The sequence below is a fragment of the Ahaetulla prasina genome, chromosome 1 (assembly GCF_028640845.1).
Source record: "Ahaetulla prasina isolate Xishuangbanna chromosome 1, ASM2864084v1, whole genome shotgun sequence".
Lineage (NCBI taxonomy): Eukaryota > Metazoa > Chordata > Lepidosauria > Squamata > Colubridae > Ahaetulla > Ahaetulla prasina.
Genome location: NC_080539.1, coordinates 73,721,944 through 73,741,500, shown reverse-complemented (window position 1 = coordinate 73,741,500; position 19,557 = coordinate 73,721,944). Strand labels below are relative to the sequence as shown.

The 19,557-nt window shown below is 36.6% G+C and overlaps 1 protein-coding gene across 17 annotated transcripts in view; it reads left to right on the top strand.

Moving 5' to 3' along the window:
- The window catches only part of LOC131188558 (tight junction-associated protein 1-like), a 63,438-nt gene that overhangs the window by 23,377 nt on the left and 20,504 nt on the right, over positions 1 to 19,557 (top strand). For 6 of the 17 annotated variants that reach the window (XM_058163883.1, XM_058163964.1, XM_058164016.1 and 3 more), the window contains one exon: positions 11,450 to 11,544. The gene's annotated coding sequence lies outside the window, so the exon portion shown is untranslated. Of the gene's footprint in view, positions 1 to 11,449; positions 11,545 to 17,961; positions 18,011 to 18,121; positions 18,287 to 19,079; positions 19,161 to 19,557 lie in introns of all 17 variants that reach the window. The other 11 variants (XM_058163892.1, XM_058163933.1, XM_058163939.1 and 8 more) reach the window with 8 other exon arrangements.

Below are 19,557 nucleotides of genomic sequence, written 5' to 3'. Positions count from 1 at the left end.
AATTGTTTATCATTGCCTTCTCCTATGCAGCATGAATAGCTTTGCCATTGTCATTAAAATGATTGTCTGCCTCCCGCATCTTTCTATATTGGTGCTGCCCAATATAGATGCTGGCTTGGTTTAGCTGGGCAGCTGGGATGACCTTCACATCTTCGGTGACCCTGCTGGGAATATATACTACTGTATTATATATACTGTTAGCACACAATCCCCATTTTCTTTGCTCATCATCCCAGGAACACCCACATATTCTGCTACAATAAGGCAGCACAGCACATAAATAGGTGAATGGGGTTAAAGAAGATGTGTCTAGCAGTGTGAGTGGAATTAAAAGTGGTGAAATATTTTGGGATGAAACTGAAGTGAGGAAAATCTGCAAGTTCAAAATTGAATAGAGCAAGAGAGGTATGCACAATGACACCTTTGTTATTTCTTGAACTTAGAACTGAATGTATAAGGAATATTTATGATTACACTTCAGGTATGTTGGCTTGGGGCATCAATGTGCTTTATTTTTACATTCAGATGATTCTATCACTTCTTTGTAACATTTTTGAGGAAGTGGTTGGTATCCAGGAGAAAAGGGCTCTGAATAAGAGAGATTATGTGGGGTCCTTTTAGTTGGGTTTTAAGCCTAGGCCTGGTATGGAGACTACATTGGTGTTCTTGGAGATTATCTGCAGAGGGACCTCGAGACAGAAGGGCACTCTTCTTATCTCAGAAGCATTCATAGCCTTTTAATAGAATGTATGAAGGTTTGAAATTGGGGATACCATTCTGAACTGATTCTGCGCTTTCCTGAGTGGCTGGTGCCATTTTGTGTTGTTGGGAAAGGAGGGATGAAGTAATTGGGAATACCAGTGTGGATTGCATCAGGAAGAATTATTTCTCATCCTGTTTAATGTATGCTTGAAATGACTAGGTCTTTTAAAAAACTTTTTTAAAAAACATAATTGTTGCATAATTTTTAGTGTAAATTTCAGTATCATTTGTGTTTTCATGTTATAGCTTGTATTAAAATTTTAAATTAAAGGTGCCTCAAGTTGTTGAGTTAGATGGCATACAAATGCCATAAAATACGTTATATATTAAATAGTGACTTATTAAAGCAAATACTGAAAATTATTTGGGTATCTTGGTAGGCTATTTATTAGACAGAGGAATGTGGATGGATAAAGTTTAAGGCATGCGAATACTGGTAGAAGAGAAGTGATCTCTTGTGAGATGTATGATCTATTTTGAGAAATGGATATTTGTTGAAAGAGGTGCAAATGACTTTATAAAACCATATTTCTGTTTGCTTTGTTATATTGACGTGTGAGTTGAGTATGTCAGGAGAAACAAAAGAAAATTGACCAGGGTTGGAATGGATGCTTAATAAGTGTTCATAATAAAAAAGAAGAAAATATAGATTGAATGAAGGTGGACTGGATATCATTAAGAAAGTTTCATTGAGATGGCTTGGTTATGTAGAAAGAATAAGTGAAGATCAAGAAGTAAAGCAGATATATGAAGGAACAGTGGATGACTGAGAAAGTCATTGTTAAATGGAGTTGATGAGATTTTTAAAAAGAAAGAGATACTTCCAAAAATAAAAAAAATAGAATATGAATATATGCTTCTTGCTCCTAGAAGCATAAAACTGTAAACACCTAGCCTGAAGATGATGAATGAGACTTCATCGAAACGTCGCCAAGATACTTCCAATTTTACGCGGGAGAAAACCCGAACAACCAAAGACATATATATACCTATACCCATGAAAACCTACGAATATATATATTTTTATATATATATTCGTAGGTTTTCATGGGTATAGGTATGTAGGTCTTGGCATTTTCGGGTCTTTTCCCGGGTAAGGTTGAGAGTATCTTGGTGACGTTTCGACGAGGTCTCACTCATCATCTTCAGGCTGGTGTCTTCGGCTTCGTGCTTCTCTAGCAAAGAGTGGTCGGAGCTGCTGTCTCTCTATAAATACTGGTGGGGAGGTGGGGAATGTTGCTGTGAGCTGGTTGCTTGGCTGTGTGGTTGCATCTTGATTGGTAGATGGAGTGGGTGTTTGCAGATTGGTCGAGGTGGGGAGTGTTGCTGTGAGCAGGTTAGTTGGCTCTGTGGTTGCATCCTGATTGGTAGATGGAGTGGGTGTTTGCAGATTGGTCGGCTGTTTCGTAGCATCCTGTGTGGGTGTGGTCCTGGTTTTTTGTTCCTGAGCTTTGGTGTTGTGGCCTCTGAAGTTCTGTGATGTGATGTCTTGAGCAGATGGCTGTGATGCAGCATCCTGAGCCTTGGTTTGGCTCTGAGGCCGAGGTCCTGTCATGTGCTCCTGGTGTGTGTCAGCCTGCTTTGTGTGGGGATTGGAGGGGGGCGCAGCATGCGTGTCAGCATGGTCTGGCTTCTGGATGGTGGTTGTGTTTCGTCTGTGGGATGGGTTTGGGTTTGAATCTGGTGCGGATGATTGGTGGTGGCGTTGTGTGTTGTCCTGGGTCCAGGGTTAATTTTCGTGGCTGGGACTCGTTTGTTGACCAAGGCTGGTTTCCAGATGTCTGGTAGGCGGGAGGTGTTGTCCCGTTTGTTCCATTATTTCAATGGAAGCCATTGAAATAGAGAAACAGCCCCACAATATGAACAAACGGGACGACACCTCCCGCCTTTATATAATTTTATATATATATAAAATTAAATTCTGTTGGGGTATGTGTGTGTATTGTTACATAGTATCTTTAACTGTATTAGTTTTCTGTTTTTTACTTTTTGTTCTACATAACATTGCTTACTAAAAGGAAATACAGTGATGGATATGTACCTTATTCAGATATGTATTTGAGAGATGTAACATTTTATTCATGTTCACTGTGATTTATCTATCCTCATTCTAATTTCAAAAGCTGAATAACAAGACAGAAACAATGAAGTTTTCTCCTAAATGCAACTTCATGTTCATTGAGGACAAGCTGGGATGTAGCAATGTTCTGAAAAATTTGATTAGTTTTTTACAAATATTTCTGGTCTAGCTTTGTGGGTCAATGTCCTGCAACAACAGCTGTTTAAAAACATAATGATCACAGATTAGTAAACAAACCCTGAAAGCCTGTAATTAAACAAAAAACTGCCAAATTAAGCTAATTAAAATGGAGAAAACTCAAAACAATCCAATAAATTTCTCCCAGAGACTAGAAAAAGAGATTTTCAAAAGAGTTTGCAATTACAAGCCATTTCAGAGCTGTGGTGTCATTATACAAAATATCCTGTTGTGTGAGGGTTAAATTTGCCGTTTTTATGATGGCAAGTGAGAAATGCCACTTTACTGATTTGAATGAGTAATTACGGTACCATGTGTATGTTATTGTACTAATACCAGCCACTTAATGTTTCCAAGTTTATATTGTATAAATTATTTACTGTTAAGGTTGTTGTTTTACTCTTTAGTGAAACACCCATGAGGACTAGTAACTTTCATAATAAGGGGGGAAAGCTACATTATGCCCTGAAATGAAACAAGAACCTACATGCTGTTTGCTACCTGCCCCCAGGTTAACCCACTGAGTCAGACAAGCCTTTACTCTATTTGTTTAGCAGGCAAGGCATGGCTTACATGAGATAGATTTCTAACTCACTCTTTCCTGCTTCTGGGTGTTTGCTGCTGTTGAAAGTGATGACACCCCCCCCCATTAAAATATAGTTTTTAATGTTGCATCATGTTGGTTATCTGTCTGAATTAAATTAATCATATATTAGCCTGTGATCTCCCTGTTTTAACTAATAATAATTCATGCAGCAGCAGCATTTCTGGTTTTTTTTTTAATGGAAAACAATGCTTTCTCAAGCGCAGCCCTTCTTAGTCTTATCCCTGCCTATTTCTTCTTGAAAAACATTCAGAGGCTCTGTAAACAATGAAGAAAGATGTGAGTGGGTTAGGAGGAATGAAAGAAATAGTGGACATACAATTGAGTTACGTTCTTCTTGTCTTACTCTTTGCCCAGCTGTATATAGTAAGTTAGTAGTACGTGTCTCTTCTTATTCCTATGAAAGTAGACTTTGTTCTCTGGAGACTGCTAATCATGCCCCATGGGGGTGTAATCAGTTATAAGGTATTTAATATGTGCAGGCAGGAACAGGCTGCCTGGCCAGGCTGGCAGATTGCAACACTTCAATTATAAAGGGCCCCTTTCCCTAGCTCTGCCCGCCCACCAGTGGCAGGATGAGGGCCATGCCCTGAGATGTTGTAGAACATACAAAGAATAAATGTGGGTGGGAGCAGGTGAGCTGCAGAAACACCTCCTCTGGGTCTGTTGCCTTCCTGAATTCCGGGTGAATTGCAGCCTTCATAGACAAGACAGCCGGGGCTTGTGAATCAGGAAGTAGATTACTGGTAGAAGGGCTTCTCCCTTTTCTTCTGGATTTTCCCCTCTGCCGTGTGCTTGTAATTGGGGAGAAGCGTTTTGGTACCATAGGTTGCTTCTGGGTCACTGACCATCCTACAAACTTCTTTTTCCTTGCCTTAATACAAGTAAGATGCAAGTGCCATTGTGTTCATGTTCTAAACCTCTTTCCTTGATAGTCCCCAAATTGTGGGGAAAGTGTTTTCCAGAGTGGCTGGTGAAGAATGTAAAGTAGTTGTCTTGTAATCCGCAAAGTCATGAACTGATTGTGTTTACCTTGTCAATGTGTTCCAGCCTGCTCCTACTCTTTATAGCATTCCAGTTTAAGTTTCTTACCTATAAGAGGAGTTGTGTCATTAATTTCCTACAGGGTCTTTGATGAAAAAACAATAACCCGCAATCAGTATTTCAAACCTACATGCTTGAAAGTAAAACATGTATGAGGAAAATTGGGGGGGGGGGTTTGCTATTCAGCTTTATCTGAGTTTATCAGAGAGAGAGACAGTAGCTCTTCCTGAAATAACGTTTCCTGTTTCAGTAATGCCCTTTTATTGTGTATTATTAGTGCAGCCCACTCACATTATTCTGTGTATTGTGGACACCTGTTTGTACTTGAAAAAAAAATGGTTACCGTTCATTTGTAATGGAGTTATATGGCTTCATGTTCATTGTCTAGCCACTGCTATTATTATATGAGGGCACTCGTGTCAAAGTAATACAGTTGGTTTTTCAGTCAAAGCTACTTGTCCTCATAAAAAATAATGAAGGATATCAAAGTGTTCAATTTTATAACTAGGCAAAGAACTAGAGTGTTTGTGGGACCACTACTCTCTGAGACTATCTGCCTGCTACATTAGATAGGGTGGGCACATTCTGGATTTTGTTCTTTAAGTGTTGTCATCTAGTGAGACCCAGAAACTTTTTCTGTATCAGCCCTTGACTGTGGAGCTCTCTTCTCCCTGGGATCCAGCCTTTTTAGCCTTCTGGAAAGCTGTAAATGGCTGACTTCTCCCCCAGGCATAGGAATAAGGTAAGGTGGCAACTCAAGGATTGTATGGATTGATGGTGCATTAGGCACTTGGTGTTCTTATCTGCCCCCCTCCCTGATTTTTGGTGTGAGCTGTGAGCTGCCCAGAGGCATCTTTTAAAATATGGGCAATCCTGTAAGTCAAATCAATCAAGTCTGAGATGCAGTAGAGCCACACAAAAAGCTTCATAATTCAACTAGAGTTTGGAACTTACATTTAGAATGATTATATATAGAAGGGCATTAGTGATGATTCCCAGAATTAGAGACTTCTCTTGAAACCTGCCTTGATGATGAATACATGAATCAAATATTTATTGTCATAGGCCAGGATAAGGAGAATGGGATACAGGCAATTAGTAAAAAAAAAAAAACCTAACAGATATAAAAAGTATGTATAATAATAAATATATCATCATATGGAGAGTGAGGTACACAGGATTAAATAGTATAAAAATACATCAAAGTTTAATTTTTTAAAAAAGCTAAAAGATAAAGTATACGTTAAAACAAAGTCTAAAAAAATTGAGGGGGTGGAGTAAAAAAAAAGTTAGCATATGACAAACTAAATCTATCACAACATAAAGCACTTCTAAATAATGAACTAAATGCATATTAAGTCTAGTTTATGGACAAGGGTAGGTCAACATCTGAAGGATTTTAAGTACTGCTGCTCAGAACCTGGCAATATTATATCTTGTAGCCAGATTAGTATCTGCAAGCATCAAGGAAGTATAGAATTGTCCTGTGTGCCTTGGGATGGATGGATGGATGGATTTATTTATGTATTTATTTATTTGTGTATTTATTTATTTATTTCCTGCCTTTGTTATATTTACAAATAACTCAAGGCAACAAACATATCCATCTTCCTCCTATTTTTCCCTGAGCAACAACCCTGTGAGGTGGGTTGGCTGAGAGAGAATGACTGGACCAAAGTCACCTAGTTGGCTTCCATGGTTAAGACAGAACTTGAACTTACGGTCTCCCACTCTCTAGCCCGATGTCTTAACCAATAGACCAAATTGGCTCTCATGTAATATATATACCGTAATGGGGAGCTGACTACAAATGTCTTTGTAATATAGCATTGAAGAAGTACATGGTCTGCTGTTTCTGTGTGTCCATAGTCAAAGGGGCATTGTCTCTACTGGTAGGGAATCTTCCTGTATTGACCCTTTAAGGGCAGCTGAGGGGAGGGCATGACATTGTGCCAGAATAAAGGCTCTCCGGTGGTCAGGTATTTGAGGTTAGCTAAGTATGCCATGCGGGAGACAGAATGCTTGAGTTCACGGTCAATAAATGTTGGGGACCTGGCTGGATCCATCTAGTATTCTCTGTGTCCTGTTTAATGAGTGTTTTGGCTTGATCATATCCTATGATGAGTAAGAGACCTGGAGAGAAGCCCAGGATGATATTTTAGTTGCCGCTGCCTTTTTTCCATGTAGACTGAAAATTACCCTTCATAGTTAATGGGGCACAGCAAAGGGGGGAAAATAGGGTTTTTTTAAAATAGCCAATTATTAGCTGTATTCAAGCTAATAATTGTATATGGTCACCCACATCCTAGCCTCCACATCATCAACACTCTAATCTTCACTGTGTATACATTGTAGCTTATGCCTCTGTCTTATATGGGTGGATTGAAGAAGAGTATAGACTTCATTCTGTATTGAAGTATTTGACTTTGTATTTAACATTTCTGATGGTGATGAGCTATCAGCAGAGGAGGTATTGGATTAGTCTACATTGACTTGAAGTTATCTGTTTATATAGTAGGTAGTTGAAGTAGAGAAGCGAGTAGATATCAGACATGGTGGAAGAAGGACGAGTGGAATTCCCAAAAATAAAAAAAAATATGCTGATGGCTTATTCTCTTTGTGAATTAAGTCAATAACAAAACTTGTGAACAAAACCTGTGTTTGGGTGGAGGAAGAGAACTTCCTTCATATTCCTCAAAAGAAAACTGTCCTTGGCTCAAAATGTTAAATTCCTAGGTATATTTTTCAACATCTTTTTTTTTTGGTTACTTTTAAATTATCCTTTCATTCTCTTTATGTTGTGCCAAAGCAGATGTTGGTAGCTCCTGTGCTTTCCCCAGTGCCTGACTGAGGAAGCGATGGACCTCTGTAGCTGGTATATTTCAAGGTGGTATGGAGGACACGTGGGCTTGGCTGCTTGTTTTTGTTCTGTGCCTTTCGTGGAATGCAGTGTGTTTGCCTTTCTTGGCCTGTGGTTTAAGCCTGCATTCCTGTGTATAGAGTCAGCATGGCGGCAGGCGGCGTGCTGTTCATGCCCTACAGCTACATGGTTTCAGCTCCACATCAAAGGTGTGTTCAGTGCGTAGCTTGTGCCATTCCTAGCCACACCTGGTAGCCTGCAGGCATGCAAGTAGGAGGGCTCAAAGATGCAATTGCAGACTACGATGTTTAAACTCGGGCTTCTCCATACTTGTGAAATCAGAGGAGTTGAATTTACGTTAAAACAACCAAACCAGGTCAAACTCGGCAGGAAGAAACAGTCTTTCTAAAGGCCAGCCCAATGAGCAGTATCACCTAACTACCTCTAGCGCAAAAAGAAATAGTGTTTCTTTAATAGACTAAGATCATTTGAGGAGACTTTTCTTCCATGCATCTGTCATATTATTAGTCAGGTGCCTGCTGATGGATTATCTGTTACATTTCTCAAACTGTACCCTGTGCAAAATGATGTTGAAATAGGAAGTATTCTGGCAGTAGGAATATTTTGCATATCAAGAGAATGACATAATTCCTTGCTTCAGATGTTTGGGTCCTTTCAGGCTACATAATAGAAGAAGATCATGACAGCCCATGTAGCTGTTTGGGGAATGGGAGAGGGGGTTGTTTTTTCCTGAAATGTTATTCTCAGCTAAGTTTCTTTCATTACATTTTTGTTTTAATAGATTGATATACCAAACATGATTTACTGTACTTAGAATCAAATACGTTATCTAAAATTAAACACATGTATTTTAACATTTTGGAAGTGCTTGCTTTCTCTGAAAAGGTAGCCACTTTCTTCTCTTAAGAAGGGCCTTCTTGTATTTGGTATAGAATAGTAGCCCACATAACTGTGATCAAGATTAATATCTGTGTCAAGATTCACAGAGACTGTAACCTAATCATTTCTACTAACATCTACCGGTGTTAATTGCGCCACAGGTGAATTTAAAGTGATGGAAGTTAGGATCATTGTGCAATATAAATAGTTTGCGTAGAATTATAATGTAATTTGATATAAGAAATATTTTTGAAGCTGTATATAGAACTGTATGTAGGATGTCTGCTGGTTAATACCCGAAAGAGTGGATCCAGGGTTTCTACTGGGGTTGTAAGATTTCTGGATATACTTGTAGACTCTGTGTTTCAATGCATAACAAAGTAAAATGGTATCTGTGTGTTCTCTATTTTCCTTAACACACTCTGTCTTGCTTGGGATGATGATAAATCATGCAGAAATTAACGAAACCATCTTTTTAGGTTGATTTATTAATAATGAGTGGCTAGGGGCTTGATCTATATAAAACTGCCTTTATACGTATGAATCCATGTGACAATAGCATTGCTTTTTTGCTGGTACTAAAGCACCCTCTCCTGGGAAAAAATTAATATGACAGCTCTATTTCATCGCCAGCACAAATTGGTTAACATGGGATCAAACTACATATCAGGGGCAGTTTTGTGTGCTTCTGTGTCTTTTTAAAAACTGCAAAATAACCATTGAAGCTGCCATCAGGCCATATAGCACCCTCCAGATCATCATAAATAAACACTCATCTTTTTTCCTGTTAAGGACATTTACTATGTTCCATTTGTTAGTACTGTCTCAAATACTACTTTTAAGTTTAGAGAATAGTTGGAAATAGACAGGCAGCTGCCTGCAATTTAAGTGGATTTTCATATTATGTTTAGCACAGCTGATCTTCACTAGCTAAAAAAAAAATAGTTATAATCATAGTTCGATTTTTGTCATGTGCTATATTGTAAAAGTCAGGTTCTATAGCTAGTGTAGGTACTGGAATTAGAGGGTAAGTGCCATTATTGCATCTTGCCTTATAAAATATGACCAGAGTTCACAGGACTGTCTTGTACTGCCTTATGTCAACTTTGTGCCGACATATAAGTAATCTACTACTTTTTTCTTCTCCTAGGCTACCTTCTCCTAGGTAAATTACAGGCTAATTTACTTACTCAATTTCAGTGAATATTAAATTTATCTGATTGTGGTTTTTTTATGTTATGCAGCATTATTACTGTCAAAATTGTCTCTTAAGAAAATTTTTCAGGAGTAGAGGACCATTTAGCTAGTTTTCACATAACCGTAAAGAGGGTTTGTTTTGCCAAATTGTATTAAAACAAATGCATGATTAAAACTTTGAGATAGATTTGGGATTTAAGCCATTCTGGGGATTTATTATTGATAGAACAGTGCTTCTCAATCTTGGCAACGTTAAGATATGTGGATGTCAACTCCCAGAATTCCCCAGCCAGCATGCGGTCAGATGAAAGAAAATGGAATCATGGATTGCGTGGTTTTTTGCTCTGTAGACTGGAATTGAACTTTTGAGGGTTCCTTGCTCTATTATAGTTTTTCGAAACTTTAGCAACTTTAAGATATGTGGACTTCAACTGATACTTGCCAGCTTACTTTATAGGAATATCTTATGTTTTGAAAAAAACTGTAAATGAGCTGAACTTTCGCTTCTCAAGCTGACCATAATTAAATTGGGTGACATCTTTTATAAACTTTTGCTGTAAAGATTGCCTCTGTTTGTAACCGGTTACCCAGCTGTATCATGTTTTTCCCTCATAGTTCTGCAGCGTGGAAAGTGATAAAGAAATCTTAAAACAATAATTCTTAGGGAAATAAAATGCTTCTTAGAAATTGGAAGAACCAAAGATGGGACACAAAAGAGCTGCCCAGAGTCACTTTCAGTAGGAAGATGGGCAGCCTATAAATTTAACAAATAAATAAACATAGTCAGTTCAGAAATGCTTTTAAAAGAATCTTCATTTGCAAGCAGCTTTGTATAGTTTCTTTTAAATGATAAATTTAATAACTATTCAAAAAGGTTTCTATTTGTTTATTCTCTTTTTAATAGTCTCATTTCTTTAGCTAGGCTCCCCTAGGTAACTAATTATTTAAATGTTGTGTAATGATTATTAAATATTCTGAAATGTTGTCATAATTCCCAGAAAGCAGTCTAATGGAAGTTAAATCCAGAAGAGAGGAAAATATATACAATAGACCTCAGCACAACTATATTAATCTATCTATTTGCAGCATGTAGCTAAGAGTATGAAAAAAGCTAAAAGCAATTAAAGTAGTTCTTAAAATTTGATTTTTAATTTGAAGTTTAAACTATATACTAAAGTTTACATTATATTTTGAGAAGGCAGCCCTCTTTAAATTATTAATGTGGCAAGAATTAGTAGCCCCATTCTGAAAGTCTGCTCATTTTATTGCAAATCAAGTTGAACTGCCATGATTGTTGCCAGAATCATGAGGTAGTAAACTGATGAAAATATTTGCATAATTGTTATTTATTTATTATAGATGTCTCACTCTAAAAGATTCTAGGCAGCTTATAACATCCTACATATAGCCTAAAACAATTAAAAACATAACCACAAAATAAATAACAGCTTGGACACAAGCAGCTATTAACAGTAAAAAAAATAAAAATAAAAAAGTTCCACTAACATACCAAACCCAGGTCTGGAAACAATGATATTTGGATGGTTTTTGTTCCATGGCTAAGATTTATTCAAGGAAAACAGGCTATAAAAGGAAGCTAAGATTCTTGCCAGTAGCATGGTCATCAAGTTTCAAGTCTACCTGGAATTTTTTTTTTAAAATTGGATGATAATTTCAGAGTTCCAATAATACCCTGTTGAATTGTAGCTTGCTGGTTCTGTTTAGCTCTCAGAAAATGTGAATTAGAGTAGTTCTAATTCCTGCAAGTTATTATTCTTTGTGTGTCGGGCTGATTAGTAACTCATACAAAATTTCATTTCTCAAGTTTCAGGAGCCTTCAGCCAGATGCTGTTGGATGCAGTGAGGAGACTACTTTCGAAGTCATGTGGACAAACATGTTTGGACAGGACATTACTTTAGGTCTGTAAATATCTTTATTTTATGAGAGGCCTATTCAGGGATTTTATAACTTTTTGTACTGATCTTACAATTGTAGCCCAAAAGCTTTATTTTGGATGGGATTGGTGAAGTAGAACTAAAGCAAAAAATTGTTTAGTATAACAAGCAAGATCAGTTCAATCAAATGATAGATAAGTAAATTCCAGGAAGTTGATGAGGGTTTATTACTCCAGCTCTCAGTAAACATAGATCAGATCTTTGTGGTACAGTAGAGCAATTTAAAGGGATTAATATAAAACTTTTAAAAAGATAAGTATCAAAGGTTGCTAGTAAATAGGGTTTTTGAAGTTTTTTATTGTTGCTATTGTTGATTTAAATCCAGTAATTTAAGAATCCTTTGCCAAGTAAGAAAAATTTGGTATTACTTAACAAATATTTTTTCTCACTGTTATAATTTTATAGATGATAGATAGATAGATAGATAGATAGATAGATAGATAGATAGATAGATAGATAGATAGATAGATAGATAGATAGATCACACACATTTTATATATCCATAACTTCCAGCATTTGTTGCTATATAATCCAGAAAGAAGGAAAAGAGTTATGCAGGGCTTGATCATTGGAAATAATAACATCATCCCTTGGGTTTCAACGAATCGTTTTCAGGAATCCAAACTTCATCCCTTATCTTTAATAACACTATCCTAGGCAAGATATTTACAAACACATTAAAACTGATTGCAGAGAAATTCAGCAAACAAATAAGGCAACAGTGTTCCAGGGAAACACCAGCACTAGCGAAGAAACTTAACACAATTCAATGTTTTGAACTATTTGGGAAAATAGCAGGTCCTCTGCCAGGCATTGAGATGAGAAATGAAACCAGAGAAGCACTAGCTGAAAGCTCTTTCTGTGATTGCTTATTCCCTAAATCCAGAAGGGGAAAGCATCCCCCAAAGGGCCTCCGATTAAAATATTTTTAAATGTTTAATTTTATATATATATGTACCGTATTTTTCGGAGTATAAGACGTACCTTAGTTTTTGGGGAGGAAAATAAGAAAAAAGCTGATTGGCCTCCTGGAATACCCCCAATCAGCTGTTCCCAGAGGTGAATTTTAGCAACAGGTTCCTTGATTGTGAGCTCGGTGCCTTGCTTTTTTTTGCTTTTTACTTTTGCTCTGAAACTTCTGAAACTGTTTCAGAAAAAACTTTTTTCTGCCTCTAAAAGCCTCCGAAACAGCTTCAGAAAAAAAGCCTCTGCAGCTCTGTTTGGGGGCTTTTTTTCTGCACCTCTGTTTGGGGGCTTCTTTTCGGAAGCTTCTTTTCTGATGCTTTTTTCAGCCTCTGAAAGCTCCGTTTGAGAAGCTGGACAGGGCTACATTCGGCGTATAAGATGCACCCAGATTTTCACCCTCTTTTTGATACGGTACTTACGGTAACAGTAAAAAAAAAAGATACATTGTTCTACATCAGTAGTAGTCAACCTGGTCCCTACCACCCACTAGTGGGCGTCCCAGCTTTCATGGTGGGCGGTAGGGGTTTTGTCCAATACTGAAGCACTTTCCTTTTTTTTTAATTTAAATGACTTTTTAAAAAATTTTCATAGCATAATTTAAAAACATTTTCATTAGGTTTTCATAAAATTCCCCGTGACAATTTAAATTTCTGAAAATATACTATTTGTATCGCCCGCGCATAAGTTTAGTTCACATTACGTAAATGAAACTAAATGGCGCTATAGTGCAACCGCAAACAAAAGAGCCTCGTCCCAGAATAGCTCGCACATTTCCCACCACCACCCAGCTGTAACAGACAAGCAGAGCTGGCAGCCGGCGCCCCCCCACCCCAAACCCAATCCACAATACGTGAGAGGCATGCACAGACGACAATACATGGCACATTACTGTGGAACCGGTGGGCGGTTAGAAAATTTTACTACTAACAGAGATACAAAAGTGGGTGGTAGGTATAAAAAAGTTGACTACCCCTGTTTTACTTGGACACTTCCATGTTTCTTATGGGAACTGATGCAAAGATGCTCCTTTTCTGTTTATCGAAGGTCTGACTAAAGATATACATTAGAAGGGGTTTTTTTATAATCCCCCCCCAAATGTTGCTTTGAGGTTGTTGAATTACATGTTGACGAAAGTAGTAATTTTCTTTCCATTAATGCTATTCTCTCAGTGCAATTCCTTAATGGAACAATTCACCTCATAGTATTTCCAACACGTAGCCGTTTTTATATATGCTGCTCTTAGCATAAAACACACTGGGTTCATACACATTATGAAATTGTTAAAACATCAAGGGGTGGTGATAATGCTGCAATTCCCTGAACATCCTGGCCTATAATGCCTGAGATTATATTCTGTACTTGATCCCCAGATTGCTATATTTCAGGACATTTAAGCCACATATGTAAATATAAATCCCTTTCCAATGCAGGAGAGACATAATAGAATGTATAGTGTAATAGTGGAGGCGGTATCATTGACTAATATTTTTGATTGCATAATTCTTCCTGTTTTTTAAAAATTTGGATTTATAAGGAGTGGGGGTATAGAACCATATATTTTTTGAAGGTGAATTTAAATGTCCCTGCCCTAATTTATTTCCCATATGCTTTTAGATTAGGTACTATTCTGTACTGTGTTTCCACTTGTATATTATAGATACCTGGCCTTTGGCTCATTTTGAAAGAAAGACACAACAAATCTCAAAGATATTTGGCATTTTATGCAAAGTTTTGTCTTGAATTATTAGTTTTAGGGAAAAAACGTTCATCTTTCTTTTTAATCAGTGTAGTTGTTTGTAGTACGTCGTTCAGTTTTTCCCCACTGACAGATTTGTGATACTCATTCTCCATGTCGGGGGAAACGGCCATCAGGTCATTTGAGTCATCAGAAAAGGATGCTGTACAGATGCAGTCATGTATAAGTAAGGTGAACAAATATTTTTGCCCATGGGCACCAAGCCTATGGAAAAGCCATATAAAGTGGACTGTGAATTACGACCTATTTATTTAATAGAAACAAATTGTTTTGTAAGAAGCTAGTCTCAAATTAGAGATTTTGAATTCCTTACTCTTAATAGCTTAATATTAATGTCGGCTGGCGGCCCCCAGGGGAAGGTCCTTCTCTGTGGGGGCTCCCGCACTCTGGAACGAACTTCCCCCGGGTTTACGTCAAATACCTGACCTTCAGACATTTCGTCGCGAACTGAAGACACATCTTTTTATCCGCGCGGGGCTGGCTTAAATTGAATTTTATCAAATTTTTAAACTTTTATTAATTAATTTTAAAGGGGTTTTTTAGCTTCTTGCATATTTTTACTTTTCAGGCCAATTTTATAATAAGTTTTTTAACTGTATTTTAAATTGTATATTGCACTGTCTGTTTTATTTTTGCCTGTACACCGCCCTGAGTCCTTCGGGAGAAGGGCGGTATAGAAATCGAATAAATAAATAAATAAATAAATGTCACTTTACTTTTTATTTTTCTAAATCTAGATTTTTTTTTATTATTGTGGCTACAGTTTTTGATTTTTTCCATTTTATTAAATTAGGGTGTTTGACAGCATTTGAAATAAGAAACAGGTGATGATTTAGAGCACAGTGTCTAATCAAGAAGTAGTGACTTAATTGCCCTCCCTAGTTTCTTACTATTTTAATTCTTTGAACTAAATGATAATATGTTTCTGCATTTTGGATTTATTTTTAAATCAATACATCTAAAATGTTTAAGATTAAAAAGTCTAAACTGTGTAATGGAACAAAATTTTTAACTTTTTCCTGTTTCTCCAGCCAAGTATTTAATTTAAAATATCCTGAGTTTTCTGGGTTTTTATATAAACCTAATTACTCGTGGAAGTATCCAACATCCAACAGCTCTCAGATTTACTGATAGAGGGGTAGCATAAATTTAATAAATAATTTTTCAAAAAATTAGAGAGGTTAAAAGCCTTAAATATGAAAAGCAATTTATTAGGGCATCCGTCAGAACCCTGTATGTATGGTTAATTTGTTTTTGTGTTGATTATTTTTTATCTTATTTCTTTTTATTTTGACTGCTGCTTTTATTAAACTAGCTAGTGATTCAGTTGGAAGGAATATAATCCCTTTCTTTATTCCCCTAAACAGACTAAACTTTTTGATGTCATGTTATTTCCCTAAACAATGGCTTTTGATCTGCTTATATTTGAATTAAGTACACTCATAAAGGATTTTCAGAACGTAGCTTTTTATAGCAATAACACCAGCTTAAGTAATCAAAAGCTTTGAAAGCGTACAGTACTAACAAGAATACAAACATTTTCTTTTGACTACAAAAGTAAATTGTATTTAATGTTCTTTTTGCAAAAATTATATGATAAATCCTGACATGACCTTTATATATAATTTGTGATTATTCTCTTTGCCTTATAAAGTCATTTCCATTTTAGTTCAACAAGACTATTTTTTTTCTAGTTTAATAAGACAGTTGACATATATAGGATTTATACCAGGGATGCCTTTTTGGTACATCTCTGCTGAGTGTAAAATTAATCGGCAGCATTTTGATTGGCAGATACTGAACAAACGATAAGCAAACAAATACACTTTATTTAAAAGAAAATAAAGATCACTTCTCAGTGAAATAAATTGCCTGTCTTCTACATACTATAGAATATAAGGTAGTCCTTCAGCAATCTGATTTAAATTAGCAGAATGTGAAAATGGTGCTATGTGTTGATATTTTGCTTAGTTTAAATGATAAGAATGAAATTTAGTAAAGGTACCTTGCACGATATGATAACAGAATAGCCAAGATTGTATTTCTTTTCTTCTAGAAACAATTTAAGTAGGATTAAAACCATTGCATTAAATTTAAAGTTAAAAGAAAAACCAAATACCATGCCAAATGCATTAATTGACCAATCATTTTGTTATTTGTACAATAAAAACCATACAACTAGCCCTACTATCAACCTATTTTAGTATATATTTAAAAGAAACTTTAGTGGAGGTTTACTTGTTTCCCTATGGTAGGTAGGCTGGGAAAACCACCAACTATTAGAAGAGGCCCCACTGGGCAGTGCAGAGATAATGGTGATAAATAATATACTAGTGGAAATCATCTTGTGGAGCACAGGTTTGATAATAAACTTCAACACATTGGCTTTCGCTTGGGATTTCTCTACCAGTTGCATTTACTTTGTTTCCAGACATTTCCATAATAAATCAAGGATTTAATCACCATCATCATCATAAAATGGCTTTTCACAGTGTTTTTAAAATGTGCTAATAAATAATTAGGAATAATTTATATTCTATTAATCTTGGGGGCTATTCACAGCATGGAGTACAAAAAATCCTGGCAGATATAAATGGAGATTTAGAGAAGGAATTAACCAGGACAGGTCTTATACTTGCTTTCCTCCTCATACATAAGTTAGATATCTTGTTTCATTTAAAAAAAAAGATATTCAGAAAGTTTTTCTTTACTTGTATGGAATTGCAAAACATAGCGAGTCCTTTTTTGAGCTGCTTTCTCCCCAGCTGTGCTATTGTAAGATTGTTTATTCTGTACTCATTGAGGCCCAAAGAAAACACTGTAGTAAGGAAAGGGGCCAACAAACTTGTTGGGGCAAGGCCAATAGCAGGGCATCTATAAGACTTGTTTCAGCAGCTTTCTAGCCTAATATAAGCCTTGCTGACTTCCTGTTCTATTAATTTTGAAGCTTTAGATCTTTCTAGTTAATCTTTTCAGTGTCATTTGCAAATTAACAATATTTAAATTTGGAGCAAATGTTAAATAACATTTTTTATAATACAAAGTATGGCAGTTCTAAACTACTATTTGTGCGAATTGCTTTCTAGGCCTTCAGATATTCAGCATGGAATCTGGGAGGATTGTACCTCAGAACCTCATTTTTTAAAAAAACAGAAAATGGCATCACAAGTGGTCTTTGATGGGAAACCAGCCTTTAAAACTTGGTCCATATTTTATACAATAAAATGCTTGAACACTGTATAACACACCCCCCCCCAAATAAATAAAAAAGTTTGTAAATGAAATTTTACTTAGGCATCTCAGAATAGAATTTTCCTTTTTCGTCTTGTGGATGTAAAAGCTTATTTTCCACTGGTCATATTCATGACTGGATATAATTTGGTCTCAATCACAGCTTAATTTTTTAAGATATTTCCTTATCTTCCACTTGTAACAAACAGTAACGTTTGCAAACTGAAAGAGCCCCTAGAGTCCTATTTGGATCAAAGAATATTCCCAATTATGGATAAAGTACTTTAGATCAGAAGGTTTTTCTGCAACTTCAGTGTTGGGAGTGCTTTAAAATGACAGAAGTTGCAGGTTCCTCAAGCTGAAGCATTTGAGGTAGAGGAGGTATTCATCATAAGCTGGTTGTCTTTTTCCCCCCTCCCAACTCTTAGATCCTTGGATTGAGTGCCTTTTTCAGACTTCAGATCAGAACCCAGATTGGTAGGTATTTCAGTATATCCATTACATAGCTGTGAGCATTGCCTATAAGTCTCATGTAGCCTGAGGACTGCACCTCTCTACATAAGATTCCATTTCAACTATTTCTTCAAGGAGGCTTCATGTTGTTCCTGATATGTGGGAGATGAACCAAAGAAGCTATGTTATGCTAGATCAGAGTATTTGTTGGCTAACTCAGAGGTCTCCAGTATTGTCTGTACTAATTTCAGCTATTCCAGTACTGTATTTCCTATCATGGGCGGCTGATCCTTTAAACTGGTGAGTGCATCATAGACTAAACGTATGTGATCTTATTACTGAACCAGGATCCTTCCTACTATGCAAAATATTGACAGAGAAAGGCTTTCTCAAGACAAGATTCAGATACCAGGGGTTATCACTTTTGTGACTCCCATAATGCAAATTGTTGCTAAATTTTAGAAAAATGAAAGGTGTGAGACAAGTTTTCTCAATGATACTTTAAAGTGTGAACTTATAACCATTTTAATTCTATGAAATTTCTAACAACTGGTGAATAAAATGAAATGTTTGTTTTTTAGATAGTGGGATTAAAAGATGGGAGAAATAGCCCAAAGATTTTGCATTCTTCTGGAATTTTTATGGATCATCAGCTTACTAGTTTCCTCTCAGAGGTTGCTACTAAGTCCAGTTTTCCTATGGTTATATGGTTACAGTAAAATATTGTTTCTAATATATAGTAGCATACCTTGATTTATATAGTAGGATATTTATTGAATCAGGGACAGAAGAAATAATACGGCTTCATTCACGTTTCTGTTTAATTTGGAAGAGTCTGGGTGCTACATAGAGTGAAATTTCCTCCCCATATCCTCCTTTACCTCTTGGTCTGCTTTAACCAAGCATTGCAACATGCTAGTTCTTGAGGATTGCAAAGCCCCTTATGAGTACTAGATCTTATTGCATTGTTGGCTCAAGGACATGCATTCCTTGTACAGGAGGAAATAGACAAGAAACTGCTTGCTTGCAAAGGAGATAAGCTCCTTTCTGCAAAGTGTTGTCTGATTTACTATATTTGGTTTTTTTTTTCTAGCTTCTTCTGACCTTACTGATCTTTGCTATGAGCATTCCTTGTCAGTTTCTTACAATGCTTTGCATTGTTTTTACAAGATAGGTATGTCAATCTTATTAATCACATTTGTGCTATTAATTTCTACCTTAGTATGAACTGAAATAAGTGAGTTCTGCTTGCAGTTGTTGTCGATAGACAATTCTGTATTGAACCTGGATGATGATAGTACACACAATAGCATACTATTTACCCTTTAAATCGGGGTGAAATGTTCCCGGTTGGGACTGGATTGCCTGATCTGGTAGCGATGGCGGTGGGTGTTTCAGAGAACCGGTAGCAAAAATCCCTGCCCCCCCCTCATGCCCAGCTGAGCCGCGTGATCATCAGAGGGGTTTTTTTTACTTTTAAAAGCATTTTTTCTTCAGCCGAAAAAAATGCTTTTAAAAGTTAAAAAAAAAAGCCTCTGATGATCACATGGCTCAGCTGGGATCATCAGAGG